The sequence below is a fragment of the Caretta caretta genome, chromosome 2, assembly GCF_965140235.1.
Source record: "Caretta caretta isolate rCarCar2 chromosome 2, rCarCar1.hap1, whole genome shotgun sequence".
NCBI lineage: Eukaryota > Metazoa > Chordata > Testudines > Cheloniidae > Caretta > Caretta caretta.
In genome coordinates this window covers 32,491,376-32,507,610 of record NC_134207.1, presented here as the reverse complement: position 1 = coordinate 32,507,610, position 16,235 = coordinate 32,491,376, and the positions used below count along the sequence as shown (strand labels likewise).

Genomic DNA, 16,235 nt, shown 5'->3' with positions numbered 1-16,235 from the left:
TTGTGTTTCTTAGTCAGTTTCTGTCCTTGTATCTGTTACCTTTTGTTTCTAAAATGTTGTGTCTAAATTCCTACCCAAGCATGTAAATATTTTCTTAATTTGAAGTATGTCCATCCTATTCATCAAAACATTTAAGCATGTCATGGAATTCAAAGGACTGCAATAATGGAAAATGAACACAGTTCCATTCCTGGACTGTATGAGCTGTAGCTCACGAAAGCTCATGCTCAAATAAATTGGTTAGTCTCTAAGGTGCTACAAGTACTCCTTTTCTTTTTACTAAAATTTAAGAATTTCAGCATAATAAATGTAAGTTTGGATGCCTACAAGCAAGTGGATTAGCCAAATGTGGAGCTTGCTTACTGAAAAACTTACTCAAAAAAGCAATTTTATAATAAATATATATAACTAATTATAGCTAGTGGAAACATCTGTTAAAGACACCTGATAGCTGTGTTTAAGAAAGGAAATACAGGTGAGAAATGAAAAGCACAGAACAATAAAAAGTTCAACAAAATTTCACTTTAGGTTCTACAGATATTTGTGGTATCAAATTTATCTGTCACAAGGTGAGGTAACCCTTTAAGAAAAATTGCTGACACTTCTTGTGCTTAGTTTTTCACCTTCAGGGTTTGAGATAGTGGTAGTGTTAGGTGACCAGGCATCACGTGATGGTAGGGTTGAGGTGGGTGGGGGAAGTAATGCTTTCTATAAAAAGTAGTCTATTCCATTTAGCTGTGGTGAGAGATGGAGTTGTAAGGAAATGAAAGGTGTCTGTGATGGAATTGGTAAGGAGCCCCATACAGCTGGACTGGAGCTACCCACAGTAGGCCACCAGGAACAAAATCCCTTTACAGCAAATGAAATAGCCTTGAGCCATGATATTTGTAGATGGAAGTAGCCTGTATAGGTAGTGCAAATGGGTGTTTATCATAAATATAAATGGAAGGGTAACCACCTTTCTCTATACAGAACTATAAAATCCCTCCTGGCCAGAGGCAAAACCCTTTCACCTGTAAAGAGTTAAGAAGCTAAGATAACCTCGCTGGCACCTGACCAAAATGACCAATAAGGAGACAAGTTACTTTCAAAGCTGGGGGGGGGACAAAGGGTCTGTCTGTCTGTGTGATGCTTTTGCCGGGAACAGATCAGGAATGCTCTTCAGAACTCCTATAAAAAGTTAGTAAGCAATCTAGCTAGAAATGCATTAGATTTTCTTTTGTTTAATGGCTGGTAAAATAGCTGTGCTGAATGCAATGTATACTCCTGTTTTTGTGTCTTTTTGTAACTTAAGGTTTTGCCTAGAGGGATTCTCTATGTTTTAAATCTGATTACCCTGTAAGGTATTTACCATCCTGATTTTACAGAGGTGATTCTTTTACTTTTTCTTTAATTTTCTTCTTTTAAGATTAAAAAGGAGTACTTGTGGCACCTTAGAGACTAACGAGCTGTAGCTCACGAAAGCTTATGCTCAAATAAATTGGTTAGTCTCTAAGGTGCCACAAGTCCTCCTTTTCTTTTTGCGAATACAGACTAACACGGCTGTTACTCTGAAACCCTTCTTTTAAGATTCTGATTGCTTTTTCATTGTTCTTAAGATCCAAGGGTTTGGGTCTGCATTCACCTCTGCGAATTGGTGAGGATTTTTATCAAGCCTTCCCCAGGGCTTGGAGGGGATATTTTGGGGGAAGACATCTCCAAGGGGGCTCTTTCCCTGTTCTTTGTTTAAACATGCTTGGTGGTGGCAGCATAGGATTCAAGGACAAGGCAAAGCTTATACCTTGAGGAAGTTTTTAACCTAAATTAGCAAGAATAAGCTGAGGGGATCTTGACAGTGTTGAAAGTTGACACTTGTGCTTATTTAGGGTGCTAGGATGGGACTTCCAGTGAAGGTGAGCACTGGGAGATAGTCCATCCCTTCTACTAGACTGCTAAGTCTGGTGGGGTGCAATAGACCAGAGTGCTTTACAATAGTTAGCTAACAGTACAAACATTTTGGAAAGATCATTAAGTGGTTCACCGAGACCCTCAGCAATTTCAAGTGGTCCGCGGAAAAAAAAGTTTGAGAACCACTGCACTAGACTATTGTGCCCTATGACAGTGTCTTTGAACACAAGACAGAATCAGTTTGCTGAACATGTGTTTTGTTGAACTGTGTTTTAATACCCTAGATCAGGGAAAACATATTTATGTGACTTGCACAAGTATACGGGATGGATCTGAGATCCGTAAGTGTGACAGCAGCAAGCTCTAATGCTGAATGAGGTGAACTCCTATTAAAAGGCATGTACCGCAGAAATGTAGCTTTCTGATTAGCATAGTTTTTAGTGACCTCATATTTATTCCTAACTATTGACAGGAAAGGGCTAGCGGACAGCATGGGAACATGCCTCGATTTTCATGTACGTTTACACACCTCGCGCTCTCTCTGGCTTCCAAACGTAAAGAAGAGTCAGAATTACACCCCAACCCCAAGCTGTACAATTCCCAGAGCGGGGGCCGCTACCCCGCTATAACTGCCTGATACGGGTCCGGGCAGTTTCCTCCAACCAGAGGGCACCGAGCTGCTCCGGGCCCAGCACGCTCCGGATGCGCTCACAGGCGGGAGCTGCGCGGCCCGCACTGGCACAGTTCACAGGGGACAACTCGGCTCCGCGCGGCCGGTGGCGGCCAAGCCCGGCGCGGGCGGCGGCGGGAAGCCGGGGGGCCCCGCCCAGGGGCACAAGAGCGCACTGGGCTGGCCGAGCCCGAGCGGCCTGTCGCAGTCACGGCGCCGGCCTGCGCGACGCTAAGGCCGCTGGGTCCCTCCCCTGGACACGCCCTGGGAGAGCAGCCAAGCGCGCGCGCGCGCGCGACGCCCCCAGCAGCCCCGTCAATGGAGCGGCCAGCGCGCGATCAAGCGGCTGCTCCGTGGCGCGCCTGCAGCCCGCGGCGGCTGGCTCCGCTCCCAGCCTGCCTCTGAGGCGCAGCAGGGGCGGGTCCAAGCTCGACCCGCCCCTCTGCCTCCCCACGTGACGCGCCCATGGCGGTGGCACGCGCCTGCCGTCCCCTGGCGGTGCGCGGCAGGCAGCTCGCGAGCTTCCCAGGGTGAGTTAGGGCCTCAGGCCAGGGGTCCTCCAATTCCTCCTCCTGCCCCGCCCCTTCGCCGCGCCGTGTCCCCGCCTTCCGCTGGCGCTGGGGGATGGAGGGGAGACTGGGAAAGGGGCGTGGTCGGAAGGGGCGGGACAGTCGCTGAGGTGACAGGAGGCCGAGGTGGCGGGCACGGGGGGCCATGGCAGCGGCGGAAGATCGCGCGCCTAGCTTTGAATGAGGGGCTCTCGCGCTTGGCGAGGGAAGCGGCTCTGGGTGCGGCGGCGCGCGACGCTCTCGGCTCGAGCTGCCTGGCGCCCTCCGGAGACCCCTCCCCTTCTGGGCAGGTGAGTTAGAGAGCGCGCTGCGCGCGCAGCCCCCCGGTTCCGTGGCCGTCGCTCACCCGCTGTCTCGGGCTCTTCTTCCGGGTCCGGTGGCCGGGGCGCAAGGTTCGCGTGCCCCGTTCAGCCCCTAGGCCTGTCTCTTCTGGGGGGGAGGGGGGTTGCTGGTCCCTTACTAGCCCCTCCCCTTAACGGCTGCTGCCCTTAGGCAGCTCGATGTAGCGGTGAACGTGCCATCTGTTGGTCTGGGGGCAGCAGGGCTGGAGCTCCCCTCCTCCCCCCAGAAACACCTGCTCAGCATCGCTGGTGCCAGCCTGGCACAGCCTGGGGAGCAGGCTGGACCCCTGTGCCAAGCACAGCCCGTGGACTAGTGGGTGTGCTTCGGTCCGTGGCCCATTGCAGGGCTCCAGCTGGCGTGGCTAGGGGTCTTGTTCTGAGGGACAAGGGAGCATCTGATCTCGAGGTGTTTAGTTGCCACCACCGTTTGTTATTATTGAGTGTCCTTATTTCTGCCTGTTGTGCTTTGTTCCGGTCTCCTTCCCTGTGCCACCCGCAAACTCTGGCATCAGTTGTTGTATAGTGAATGTTGACTTGTAAACTGCAGTGATGACGAGGGTGCAGACTACACCCCAGTTAAATAAAGGGGAATCGGAGGGACCACCCCTGTTGCAGCTTTTGTTTCAGGCTGTCTCTTTGCTGATTTAGGAAGACAGCCATTCTTTCGTGCACAATCATTTCCTGTTTCACAGGTTTCCTTCACAACCATGTCAATGGGAGAACTTAATACATGTATTGGTTTAAAGAAGGCTTTGATTCTGGAGGGTCTGGATACTGGCCAAGAGGTACAATCTGGCTTCTGGGTCAGGTGTTTGATACTATATTTCTGTAGAACAACAGAAATGTAGGGCTGGAAGGGATCTCGAGAGGTCATTTAGTCCAAATCCCCTATGCTGAGGCATGACCAAAGGTAGACCATCCCTGATGGGTGTTTGTCCAAACAATGCACAGAAACCTTCAGTGCTTTGAATTCCAGAACTTCCCTTGGAAGCCTATTCCAGTGCTTAACTATGCTTACAGTTAGAAAGATTTTCCTAATATATAACCCAAATCTCCCTTGTTCCAGATTAAGCTAATTACTTTTTGTCCTACCTTCAGTGGACATGGAAAACAATTGATCACCATCCTCTTTGTAAGAGTCTTCAAATATGTTAAGGGCTATCTGTTTCACCCCTCAGTCTTTTTTTCCCCTCAACGCTAAACATGACCTGTTTTTTTAAGCTTGTCTTATTGTTTGTGCTGCTCTCCTCTGGACTCTCTCCAGTTTGTCCACAACTTTCTTAAAGTGTGGTGCCCAATGCTGGACACAGTACTCCAGCTGAGGCCTTACCAACACTGAACAGAGTTGAATAATTACCTCCCATGTCTTACATACTGCACTCCTGTTAATACACCTCCAGAATATTAACCTTTTTTGCAACTGCATCATGTTGTTGACTTGTGTTAGACTTGTGATCCACTATAACCACCAGAACCTTTTCTGCCTGGTCAGTTATTTCCCCTCTTGTATTTCAGCAGCTGATTTTTAAATCCCTAATTATAGTACTTTGCACTTTTCTTTGTTGAATTTCATCTTGTTGATTACAGCCCAATTATCCAGTTTAATCAGACCATTTTGAATTCTGATCCAAAGTGCTTGAAACTCAGTTTTCTGTCATCTGCAAATTTTATAAGCATTCTCTCCACTCCATATTCAAGTCATTGAAAATATTGAATAGTACCAGACCCAGGACTAACCCCTTCGATATCGCACTAGATACATCCTCCCAGTTTGACAGCAAATATTGATAACTACTTTTTGAGTATGGTCTTCTGACTAGTTGTGCACCTACCTTAGTAATTTCATCTAACATAAGAATGGTCCATCTAGCCCAGTGTCCTGTCTTGCAACAATGGACAATGGCAGATACTTCAGAGGGAATGAACAGAACAGGGCAATTATTGAGTGATCTATCCACGGTCATCCAGTCCCAACATCTGGCTTAGGGACACCCAGAGCATGGGGTTCTGTCTGTGACCATCTTGACTGTTGATGGACGTAGATAAGTCAACATATCTAATTCTTTTTTGAACCAAGTTATATTTTTGTCCTTCATAGCATCACCTAGCAATAAGTTCAACAGGTTGACTGTGTGTTGTGTGAAGAAGTACTTCCTTTTTTGTTTTAAACCTGTTGTCTATTAATTTCATTGGGTGACCCCAGGTTCTTGTGTTTTGTTTAGCCAATGTCATGTAGGATAGTGTGAAAATCAAGATAAATCATGTCTACTGCTTCCCCTATTATCCTCTAGGTGCTTGCAAAATGTCTATTTAATAACTTGTTCCAGTATTATGCAGGTATCAAAGTTTCACTGACTGATCAATAATTCCGCAGGTCCTCTTTGTTTCCCCCTTTGATAGGTGCCATTCTCCAGTCCTCCGGGACTTCACCTGTTATCCATGAGTTCTCAATTGCCTCAGCTAGTTCTTTAAGTACCCTAAGCTTAATTTTGTCAGCCCCTGTCATCCTGAATACATCTAACTTGTCTTGGAACAGTTTACCAAGGGTTGTGGTGGAGTATTCATCACTGATAATTTTTAAACCAAGATTGGAGGCTTTTCTAAAATATATGCTCTAGCAATTATTTTGGGGAAGTTCTATGGCCTGCATTATACAGGAGGTCAGATTAGATGATCACAATGGTCCCTTCCTGCCATGGAATCTGTTAATCTAAATAATCTTTAATATGTTCTTCCCAATTATGACTTGTGTTCCTTTACCCTTGTTGTTAATATTAATGTTAAAATTGTGTTCAGTATCAGGTCATCGTTAATCTTTTTGGTGAAGAAGGAAGCAAAATAGGAATTAAACACCTGCCTTTTTAGTGTCATCCGTGATAAGATCTCCTTTCCTGCTAAGTAATGGACTTTCACTTTCTTTCATTTTTCTCTTAATCCTAATGCATTCATATCACCTCTTCTTGTTGCCTTTCATGTCCCTGGATAGAAGTAATTCATTTTATGCCTTAGCCTTTCTGATTTTGTGCTTACATTTTTGTGCTGTTCATTTGTAGTCACTCCTAGCAATTTGTCCATGTTTCCAATTTTTGTAGGGCTCCTTTTTGATTTTCAGGTCATTAAAGAGCCCTCGGTGCAGCCATATTGGTCTCATTCTATTTTTCCTTTGCATTGGGATAGTGCGCTGTTGTGCCTTTTTATATTGTCTCTCTGAGAAACTGCTAGCTCTCCTGAACTTCTTTTTCCAATGGGATCTTACATACAAGTTGTTAAACTTAGATTTTTTTTTAAAGTCCACTGGTGCTCTCAGTCCTTTCTTTCCTTAGAATCATGAAGTCTTTCATTTCATGATCATTTTCACCCAAGTTTCCTTCACTCCTCAGATCTTCAATCAATTCCTTCTCGTTAGAATTAAGTCTAAAATAGTGTCTCGTTACTTCCTCCACCGTCTGAAACAAAAAGTTGTCCCCAATCTATTCCAAGAATTTATTGAAGATTTTGTTTTACCATATTATTTTTCCAACAGATGTCTGGGTAGCCGAAGTCCCCCATTACTACCAGGTCTTGTGTTGTGGATATTTCTGATATTTGTTTTAGAAATTCCTCATCCACCTCCTCCTCCTGATTTGGAGTTCTATAGTGGACTCCCACCATGATGGTTTTCCCCCTTCTGGCTTCACCCAGAGACTTTCGACTGGTCTGCTTTTCACCTTCTTGTGGGCCTCAGAATAAGTGAATGGATTATTGATGTATAATGCAGCAGCTCCTCCATGTTTTTTCCCTGTCTGTCCTTCCTGACAAGCTATACCCCTCTAAATCAATATTCCCATCATGAAGCTGTGCCATTGTTCTGAAGAATGATAGACTTCTATATAGGATGCTGTTGCAGTTGTAGACTGGTATTTAATGTGGCTCTGATATGTTGTTACCATATAATTTCTAAGTATTATTATTATTTTCTATCCAAAAATGTCCATGTGCTTAAAAATAGTAATACATTGATACTGCCAGACTCTTAAAAAAAGAATCTAAGGTATTAGTCACCATCGATCACGATTGATTGGTCAATCCCGGAGACTCTCCAAGTCGATTACAATCTCCGGCTGCAGCAGGGCTGCCTGCCCCAGCCCCACATCGCTCCTGGAAGCAGCCAACATGCTCCTATGGGAGGGAGAAAGGGAGGGCGGGGTCTGCACATGCTGCTCCCACCTGCAAGCACCACCCCTGCAGCTTCCATTGGCCAGGAACAGGGAGCTGAGGCCAATGGGCACTGCGGAGGTGGTGCCTGCAGAGAGAGACAGCATGTGGAGTCACGTGCCCCCCCCCACCCCCCCAGAGGGCTGCAGGGGCACGTTGGCCCCTTCTGAGAGCGGCGTGGCCATGTGCTGCACTACTAGCTGGCAGGGTGGGAGGGTGGCTCAGCTCGTGATGGGGAGGAGGTGCCTGAGTGGCAGGCCGGGGGGAGCCTGCCTTAGCCCTGCTGCGCCACTGACTAGGAACTAGCAGAGGTAAGTGCCCCCTGGCGGGAGCCCGCACCCCAGCCCTGAACCTCCTTCCAGAGCCAGCACCCCATACCTTGTCCTGTACCCCAATCCCCTGTCCCAGCTCAGAGCCCCCTCCAGAGCCCACACCCCACACTCTCTCCTGCACCCCAAAATTTTGCCCCAGCCTGGAACCTCCTCCTACACCAAACTTCTTCCCAGAGCCCGCACCCCCTCCCGAACCCCAACCTTCTGCCCCAGCCCAGTGAAAGTGAGTGAGGTTGGGGGACAGCGAGCAACGGGGGGGAGGAGGGAATTGAGTGGGGGGGGGCTTTGGGAAAGGGGCAGGGTAGATCCTGGGTTGCCCTTAAATTCAAAAAGTTATCTTGGGCATAAAAAGGTTGGAGACCACTGATCTAAGGTAACTACTACTATTTTTAGATGTTTCAGTGACTTATCACTTATTTATTTTTAAAAAGATTTTTGTCTTCTAGATAGTCAATAGAAGTAGCAATGTACAAGATAGCAGTTCCTGTCCTAGAGTGTTTACAATGTTCAACAATCAAAAACAGCAGGCAGAAGTGATGTTGTGACACTTTGAGACACTTTCATCCAGATCAGAAAGGGGTTGTGTTACTACCTCCTCTGTAATCCTGGGTGGTTCTGTCCTGGGTAGCTTTGGCTCAAAGTCCTAGCGCCAGCAGCATGGTCACAGCACAATGGGCTCACCATGCTTTCCATCAGCCTGATTATTCCTTGCCGAGTGAAACCAGCAGCTGTTCCAATCCCAAGTCTTCCCTACAGTGTCCAGTCCTTCTCACTGTACTCTCACAGAAGTTATCAAGTTCATTCTCCAAAGAGACAGAATATACGCCACCCTGTTAGTTTGGCTGGAGATCCACACTTCAGCTTAATACACCACAGTGAGATGGCTTTGTAATAATAATAATAATAAAAAAATAACAAAACACTGGTTTAAGTGATTTCAAGTAAGAGTGTGAGATAGGAAAAGTTACAAATAAAACAAACCACATTTTTTCTAGTGACTAAAACTTAATTCTAGCAAGTTACGATCTTTGCCTAAGCAGTTTCCTTACTTACATCAAGTTATCAGCATCCTTAGTCCTCCAGACCAGGGGGCCCAACTTTCATAGGCTTGAAGGGTGCTTGCTGTCCCCTCAGTGATAGATACCAAAATGGCCTTTTGCCTTGGGTTATATCTCCCCAAGTACATTGTCCCTGTTTCACAAGGCATCCTGTGGGTGCTGTCTCCATCACCTATCTGAGTTTAAGGGGTCATCTTTCCCCATTTGCTCACCTGATGGTTTTGATTACATTGCCTTTAAACATGCTTTTCATTGTCTTTGGTGACAGTTTCCTTAACTTACATTGGAGACACAGTCAGGCCTGTGAAACAACATTCCTTTGTCTAGGACAGGCTGTGCATAGGCACTGGCTGCCAAACACATTTTAGGAACATATTTCCAGCACACATCTATGATTCTTTATACACCACCTGTACATACATCACACAGTAATAATGACTAGTGTGTTACCAGTTTGCATAAGACACCTTATACTACACCTTTTAGCTCTGATTCCCCCCCCCCCCCCAGTGTAACCAATCTAAATTATGCAACTTCAGCTACATGAATAACGTAGCGGAAGTCAATGTACTTAGATCGACTTATCGTAGTGTCTGCACTGTGATGAGTCGACTGCTGCCGCTCCCCCATCGACTCTGCCTGCGCCTCTCACGGTGCTGGAATACAGGAGTTGATGGGAGAATGCTCAGGGATTGATTTATCGTGTCTAACTAGATGCGAAAGATCGACCCTACTGGATCAATCGCTGCCCGCCAATGCGGCGGGTTTCCTCAACTTGCTGTTGCCTTAGATACAGATTATGGCAACAGCAAGTTGAGGAAACGAGAGTGAGACCTTATGAGAATTCTGGTAAAGTGAGCCCTCTGCCAGTTGGCATTGAGGGGCTTCCTGGGTAGCAGAAGTATTTTTCTTTATTTTCCAGATGGGGAAATTGAGACTGAGAATTTGAGTGAGTAGTCCAAGGTGATTCTGACAGAATTTGGTCTGTGGAGTCCAAGGGTAGTAAAGTGGATTGCGGGCCAAATCTGGGCCAACAGATGCTTTTGAACAGATCCTGAAATCTTATTTGCTTTTTTTTTTTTTTTTTAATTATTTTCTCTGAATCTGTCTGAATTTGTCTGAATCTGGACCTTGACTATACCTTGACCAAGAAATTTGGACGTTGACAAAAAAATAATTGACTATACCTGCTTGAGTCCAAGTCCTATGCCCAAAGACAGGGGTTGCTAACTTGCGGCTTTTCAGAAGTTAATAAGCGACTCCTTGTATAGGCCCCAACTCTGGGGCTGGAGCTACAGGCGCCAACTTTCTAATGTGCGGGGGGCTGCTCACTGCTCAACCCCTGGCTGTGCCACAGGCCCTGCCCCCACTCCACCTCTTCCTGCCCCCTCCCCTGAGCCTGCAGTGCCCTTGCTCCTCCCTCCTCCCCCGCAGAGTCTGCTGCACGCCCCAAAACAGCTGATCGGGAGGAGGGGGAGGGAGCAGGAGGCACTGAACAGCGGGGCTGCTGGTGGGTGGGAAGCACTGGGAGGGGAAGGAGGGAGGCTGATGGAGGAGCTGCTGACGTATTACTGTGGCTCTTTCGCAATGTACATTGGTAAATTCTGGCTCCTTCTCAGGCTCAGGTTGGCCACCCCTGCCCAAAGAGTTTCCTGTGAGTATTGCAAAGTAAGTTACATATAATTATTCCTGGGGGAATTCTGCACCAAAAAAATAAAACTTATGTGCACAATGTTTTAAAATTCTGCATATTTTATTTGTCAAAATAACACATATAATCACACCAGTTTAAATTATTTTTGGTCATTTGTTTTAAAATACCCTGTCAGAAAGTATGTCGGTAACAATACAGACAATAAAAGGATTCAGGAAAAGTTTTTTGACAAATAGATTCCTTACTAGGCATATTAATACAGAGCTCTGAGTGATAAATGCTTGTTTTGGGCAGTCACATATTCAATATGTGGTAATTCCTGTCCGATCAGGTGACTTCCTTTAATTAACTAGCTATGTATTACAGCCGCTAAATGCCTACAATAGGGCTGACAAATATAGTAAACTGAGAGAAATTCGGCTTGGAAAATTTACTTGCATCTATTAGCCAGGATGAAAAGTAAGTGCAATGTCATGACTCCCAAGCCAAGTAAACTGTTTTGTACTGTATTTGACCAATTTTTGTACTGTATTTACTTCTGTCAGTGAACTTTCTACTTAATGGTTGTTTATTAGATGTGCTCTTCCACTGCTATCATACCATCTTTCTGTTCCTGGCTCCATTTCTCTCCTTTCCTGTACAGATAAGAATGTATCTTTTCCTGTTCTGTCTTTGTCTTTTTTTTAATTTTGCCTTTTGCTCTTATATTTATGTAATATACCTACAGTGTGTTCTCCATTCTTCCTTCAACTTATTCATTCAATACTATATTAGTCCTTTTTGTGGACTTAAATACTAGGGACACTCCTCCCCAAACACCCACTTAACATCCAGAGGACTAAACCTACTAGCCCAGCAGCTTCCAAAGTGTCTGTCTGTAGAGAGCTGGCTGATCATGTACTGCTGACTCTTGTTTCCAGCTAATAACTTGCAGTAAAAGAAGCCTAATACATCAAATATTTCCTAATACTACTTTGCTATGTAAGCAATTGATGTAGTTACATCAGTCTGCTATTTGATCACCAATGGTGGAGAGGTATCCCTAGTGATCATAAAGGTAGAAAGGTGATATATAAGATAATCTGTTGAGATGTGGACCACACCGTGAAAATGCCCAGAATATATGGGAGCCAATGTCCAGATAAGAGCTATTATTTGTATTACAACAATACTTAAAGGCCCCAATTGAAATTGGGGCTTTAAGGTGCTAAGTGCCGAACATACACATAGTAAAAAACCAGTCACTTTCCCAAAAAATTTCTAATCTAAATAGACAAGAAAAGAGTGGGGAAATAGTATCCCGGTTTTACAGATGAGGAACCAAGGCACACAGATTAAGTGGCTTGCCCAAGGTTACACAAGAAAATTGACAAATATGGGAACTAAACCCAGACCTCTTGTGTCCCAGTCCAGTTCTCTAACCACAAGATCAATTTTCTTCACTCTTCCAACTGCTACTAGGCGATGTTAAGATATGAGGATTCCTCCTACCATGGTGCTGTCCCATCATATTGCTCTATTTCTGTACCATTGCCTGTCTAGAAGGTGTCTGATAAACTCAAAATCTCTCCCCCTCTTGCTGGAAAGGAGAATGAGCATTTTCTAACTCCCCTAATATGCCTGATATTATATAAAAACTAAGTTTGCATTCAAGGCAGGAAAAATCAAAGTTAATAGGTTTCAGAGCGGTAGCTGCGTTAGTCTGTATCAAGTACTCCTCGTTCTTTTTATCAAAGTTAATGTTGCTTGTGCATATGAATCCATAGAACAGTTTCAGAAGGGAAGAATTTCCATTGTTACGCTGCAAGCGAATGCATCAAACAAGTCGTTGAAAGGAAATTCTATAAATAACCCATGGCTTTTAATACCTGCTGTTTTTCCATCTACACAAACTGATTGGCAAGTAGCCTCCCCACGAAGAGCAAGTGAGCAAGCATTTCCCTGTTATGTGCTCCTGTAGACTGACTGTACCTGAATGGGATGCCTGACTCAAGTACTAGCCCTTACTAATCAAATACAACCCAGGAGTCAGCTTTGTTATACAAAAATGTGTTCCAGTCCATGGTGATATTGAGGGACTTTTTTGAAATAATCTAATTGGCAGTGTAAAGTCACTGTCAGAAATAACATTTTAATGTTTCTTATCGTGTTAGCCCTCACTTTCCTGCAGTAATAATAGTTAACTATCAGTAGTTTCTGTTGCTAGAGAACTCTGCACTGGTTTGGCTCATACAGCTGCTGAGGGAATGGGGGTTACTGTAACTAGGAATGGTGATTGGAATGAATGGGTAAAAGAGGAAAACAGAAGAATATTAAGGTCTTCTGTTTTCAGTGGCTCATTTTGAATATGATCAGTTCTGACATAACTGTTGTCTTTGTGTCATGGCAGTGCTCTCAGCCTCTCCTTTCAAGCAGGAAGTTATGTAAAGGTTGCGTATGGTATATAAAAAAGCCCCCACTACAATTTTAGAATGTGAACATTACACTTTTTGGGAAGGAAGTAGAACAAACAAATTGGGGGTTGTCAAGGGAGAGAATAGCTAGTAATGTCCTCCAAACAGTTAAAATTATAATGAGGTATTTCAACATGGCAATGACATGACTAGAGGATGTACTACACAGGGTGGCCTTTTCAGTGGCTATCGTTGAGCAAGGATATTAAAGGGGCCTTAAAGCCCAGATTTAATATCTCTATGTCAAGGTTCCTCCCCCACTCTGAACTCTAGGGTACAGATGTGGGGACCTGCATGAAAAACCTCCTAAGCTTATCTTTACCAGCTTAGGTCAAAACTTCCCCAAGGTACAAAATATTACACCCGTTATCCTTGGACTGGCCGCTACCACCACCAAACTAATACTGGTTACTGGGGAAGAGCTGTTTGGACGCGTCTTTCCCCCCAAAATACTTCCCAAAACCTTGCACCCCACTTCCTGGACAAGGTTTGGTAAAAAGCCTCACCAATTTGCCTAGGTGACTACAGACCCAGACCCTTGGATCTTAAGAACAATGAACAATCCTCCCAACACTTGCACCCCCCCTTTCCTGGGAAATGTTGGATAAAAAGCCTCACCAATTTGCATAGGTGACCACAGACCCAAACCCTTGGATCTGAGAACAATGAAAAAGCATTCAGTTTTTTACAAGAAGACTTTTAATAAAAAATAGAAGTAAATAGAAATAAAGAAATCCCCCCTGTAAAATCAGGATGGTAGATATCTTACAGGGTAATTAGATTCAAAAACATAGAGAACCCCTCTAGGCAAACCCTTAAGTTACAAAAAAGATACACAGACAGAAATAGTTATTCTATTCAGCACAATTCTTTTCTCAGCCATTTAAAGAAATCATAATCTAACACATGCCTAGCTAGATTACTTACTAAAAGTTCTAAGACTCCATTCCTGGTCTATCCCTGGCAGAAACCAGCATACAGACAGACACAGACCCTGTTTCTCTCCCTCCTCCCAGCTTTTGAAAGTATCTTGTCTCCTCATTGGTCATTTTGGTCAGGTGCCAGCGAGGTACCTTTAGCTTCTTAACCCTTTACAGGTGAGAGGAGCTTTCCCCTGGCCAGGAGGGATTTCAAAGGGGTTTACCCTTCCCTTTATATTTATGACACTCTATGACTCCAAAACAGCTCAGTAAAAGAAGAGAGGTTGTTTTACTAGTCAGATTTCCCAATCCCTTCTAAACTGTGCTTTTTTTTTTTTTTTTGTGGAGGCTGGAGGGGACCTAAATAGAGCACTATAATGTACCTTAGGTCGTGATGGTGCGGTGTTGTATGTGCATGCCAATTCTACCCTCCACACATGGTGGTAATATTGAGGAGGAGTTAAAAGCAAAAAAAAATTCTAATCTGCAGAAATATCTGATTTTTAGTAATAAAAATCCGATGACATTAACTAAAGCTAAGCCTTTTAAGCAATGGCTGCACTCAGTGGTTCTGCTTTCTGCATCATGTGTCCTAAGGATTGGTGGAAATACCTGAAATTCTCTGTTATGACAATTTGGGGAGGCTGGACCACCAGAGCTGCTTCAGTATGTTTCTGATGCTGAGTACTTCCTACCAACTGGCCAATAGACGGTAAATGTCAGTTGAAGCCTGTCAGTAAGATGGAAGACAAAGTGTCTCTGTTTGGGCATTAGTGGGCATTAATTCTTCACTGTTGGGATTTCAGGTAGAGGGTGGTTTCTTATTCTGTCATGAAACTAACAACTTCTTACATTTTACAGTTTTTTTCAACACTGATTTATTATGAAGTTTATCGCTATATTCTATTTTCTGCCTTACCTCACTCAATAAAGCTATTTCTGTCATCCCTGTTACTTTGCCTTTTATTCTTTCTCAATCATAACTTTTCCTCAACCACCACCACCCTATGTCTACTGTTCGTGAGTCATCCTGCCTTGGGGGGCAGGTGGTTCTTCTTCAACTATTGGGGTCTGCTCCTCAACTCCTGTTACCAGTATGGCATACTGGTTCTTGATCTCGATGGACAGGGGACCCAAGGTGGCAAGCAGACAGTCTCCTCCCCACAGATCAGGGTTTCTCCTCCTCTGGCTCTGCTGTATTCACATGTAGTTGGCTAGCATCCTCCATCCCAGACATCTCCATGTGCATCTGCCAGAGAAGTCCTCATGCTCCTTTAACCTATGCAGACAAGCCATCTCTTATATACATTAAGAGGAATTCCACAAATGGACACCTCTTATGCCAAGTGGTTCCCCTACCTGGCTTTCTTTGGCAGGGACATGCAGGCGACTTTCCCAGCAAGTCAGGACCAGGGCCTGGATAGAAGCTTCCTGAGTCAGGATACCTCTGTCTGGCAGGCCCTCACCTGTACAGGCAGAGGAAGATGATGTGCCATTTTCCTTCTGTTGAGGGTTCTTCCATGTTGAGTACCTGCAAGTTGACTGATCCTAATTATAAAAGGCCCATTAAAGTGAAACTTGAACAGAAGAAGAAACTGAACTATAATCCTGAGTTTTTCTTCCTTGTTTACTAGCTATTACAGTTGAAGATCTAAATTTCAACCCCAAATGTGTGTGTTTGGAAGAGATCACAGTTGATTGCATAAAAAAATGGAAAATTGTTCAGGGAAAATCACAAAAGACAGGACACTTGCATTGAGGGTGGTGTTAATTTTTAAAAGATCTGCCCACCCAGCTCAGCTTCAGTCGTGTGATTTTTAACACACATTGGATTGGGTAGGCCAGAAAATCGTAATAGGCTGTATGCTAAGAAAGCTCTGTTTGCCGGAAGCTGGTAATGGGTGACAGGAGATGATCACTTGATGATTACCTGTTCTGTTCATTCTCTCTGAAGCACCTGGCATTGGCCACTGTCGGAAGACGGGATACTTGGCTGGGTGGACCCTTGGTCTTACCCAGTATGGCCGTTTTTCTATAATGGTGTATTGGTAAGTAGGGCAAATACAGTAGAATGGTGGACATAACTAGTTAGTAGACGAATTGCAAGCGTTTAATTGTGGACCATGTGCGTACTGTTTTCTGTTTTGAGGAGTTGTT

At 44.6% G+C, this 16,235-nt stretch overlaps 1 protein-coding gene across 2 annotated transcripts in view; it reads left to right on the top strand.

Annotated features, from left to right (window-relative positions):
• Positions 1 to 2,916: 2,916 nt before the first annotated feature.
• EBAG9 (estrogen receptor binding site associated antigen 9) overlaps positions 2,917 to 16,235 on the top strand; it is a 41,945-nt gene continuing 28,626 nt past the window's right edge. Inside the window, exon 1 of one of the 2 annotated variants that reach the window (XM_048841502.2) lies at positions 2,917 to 3,087. The gene's annotated coding sequence lies outside the window, so the exon portion shown is untranslated. Of the gene's footprint in view, positions 3,088 to 3,207; positions 3,417 to 16,235 lie in introns of those variants that run through there. The other variant, XM_048841501.2, reaches the window with a different exon arrangement.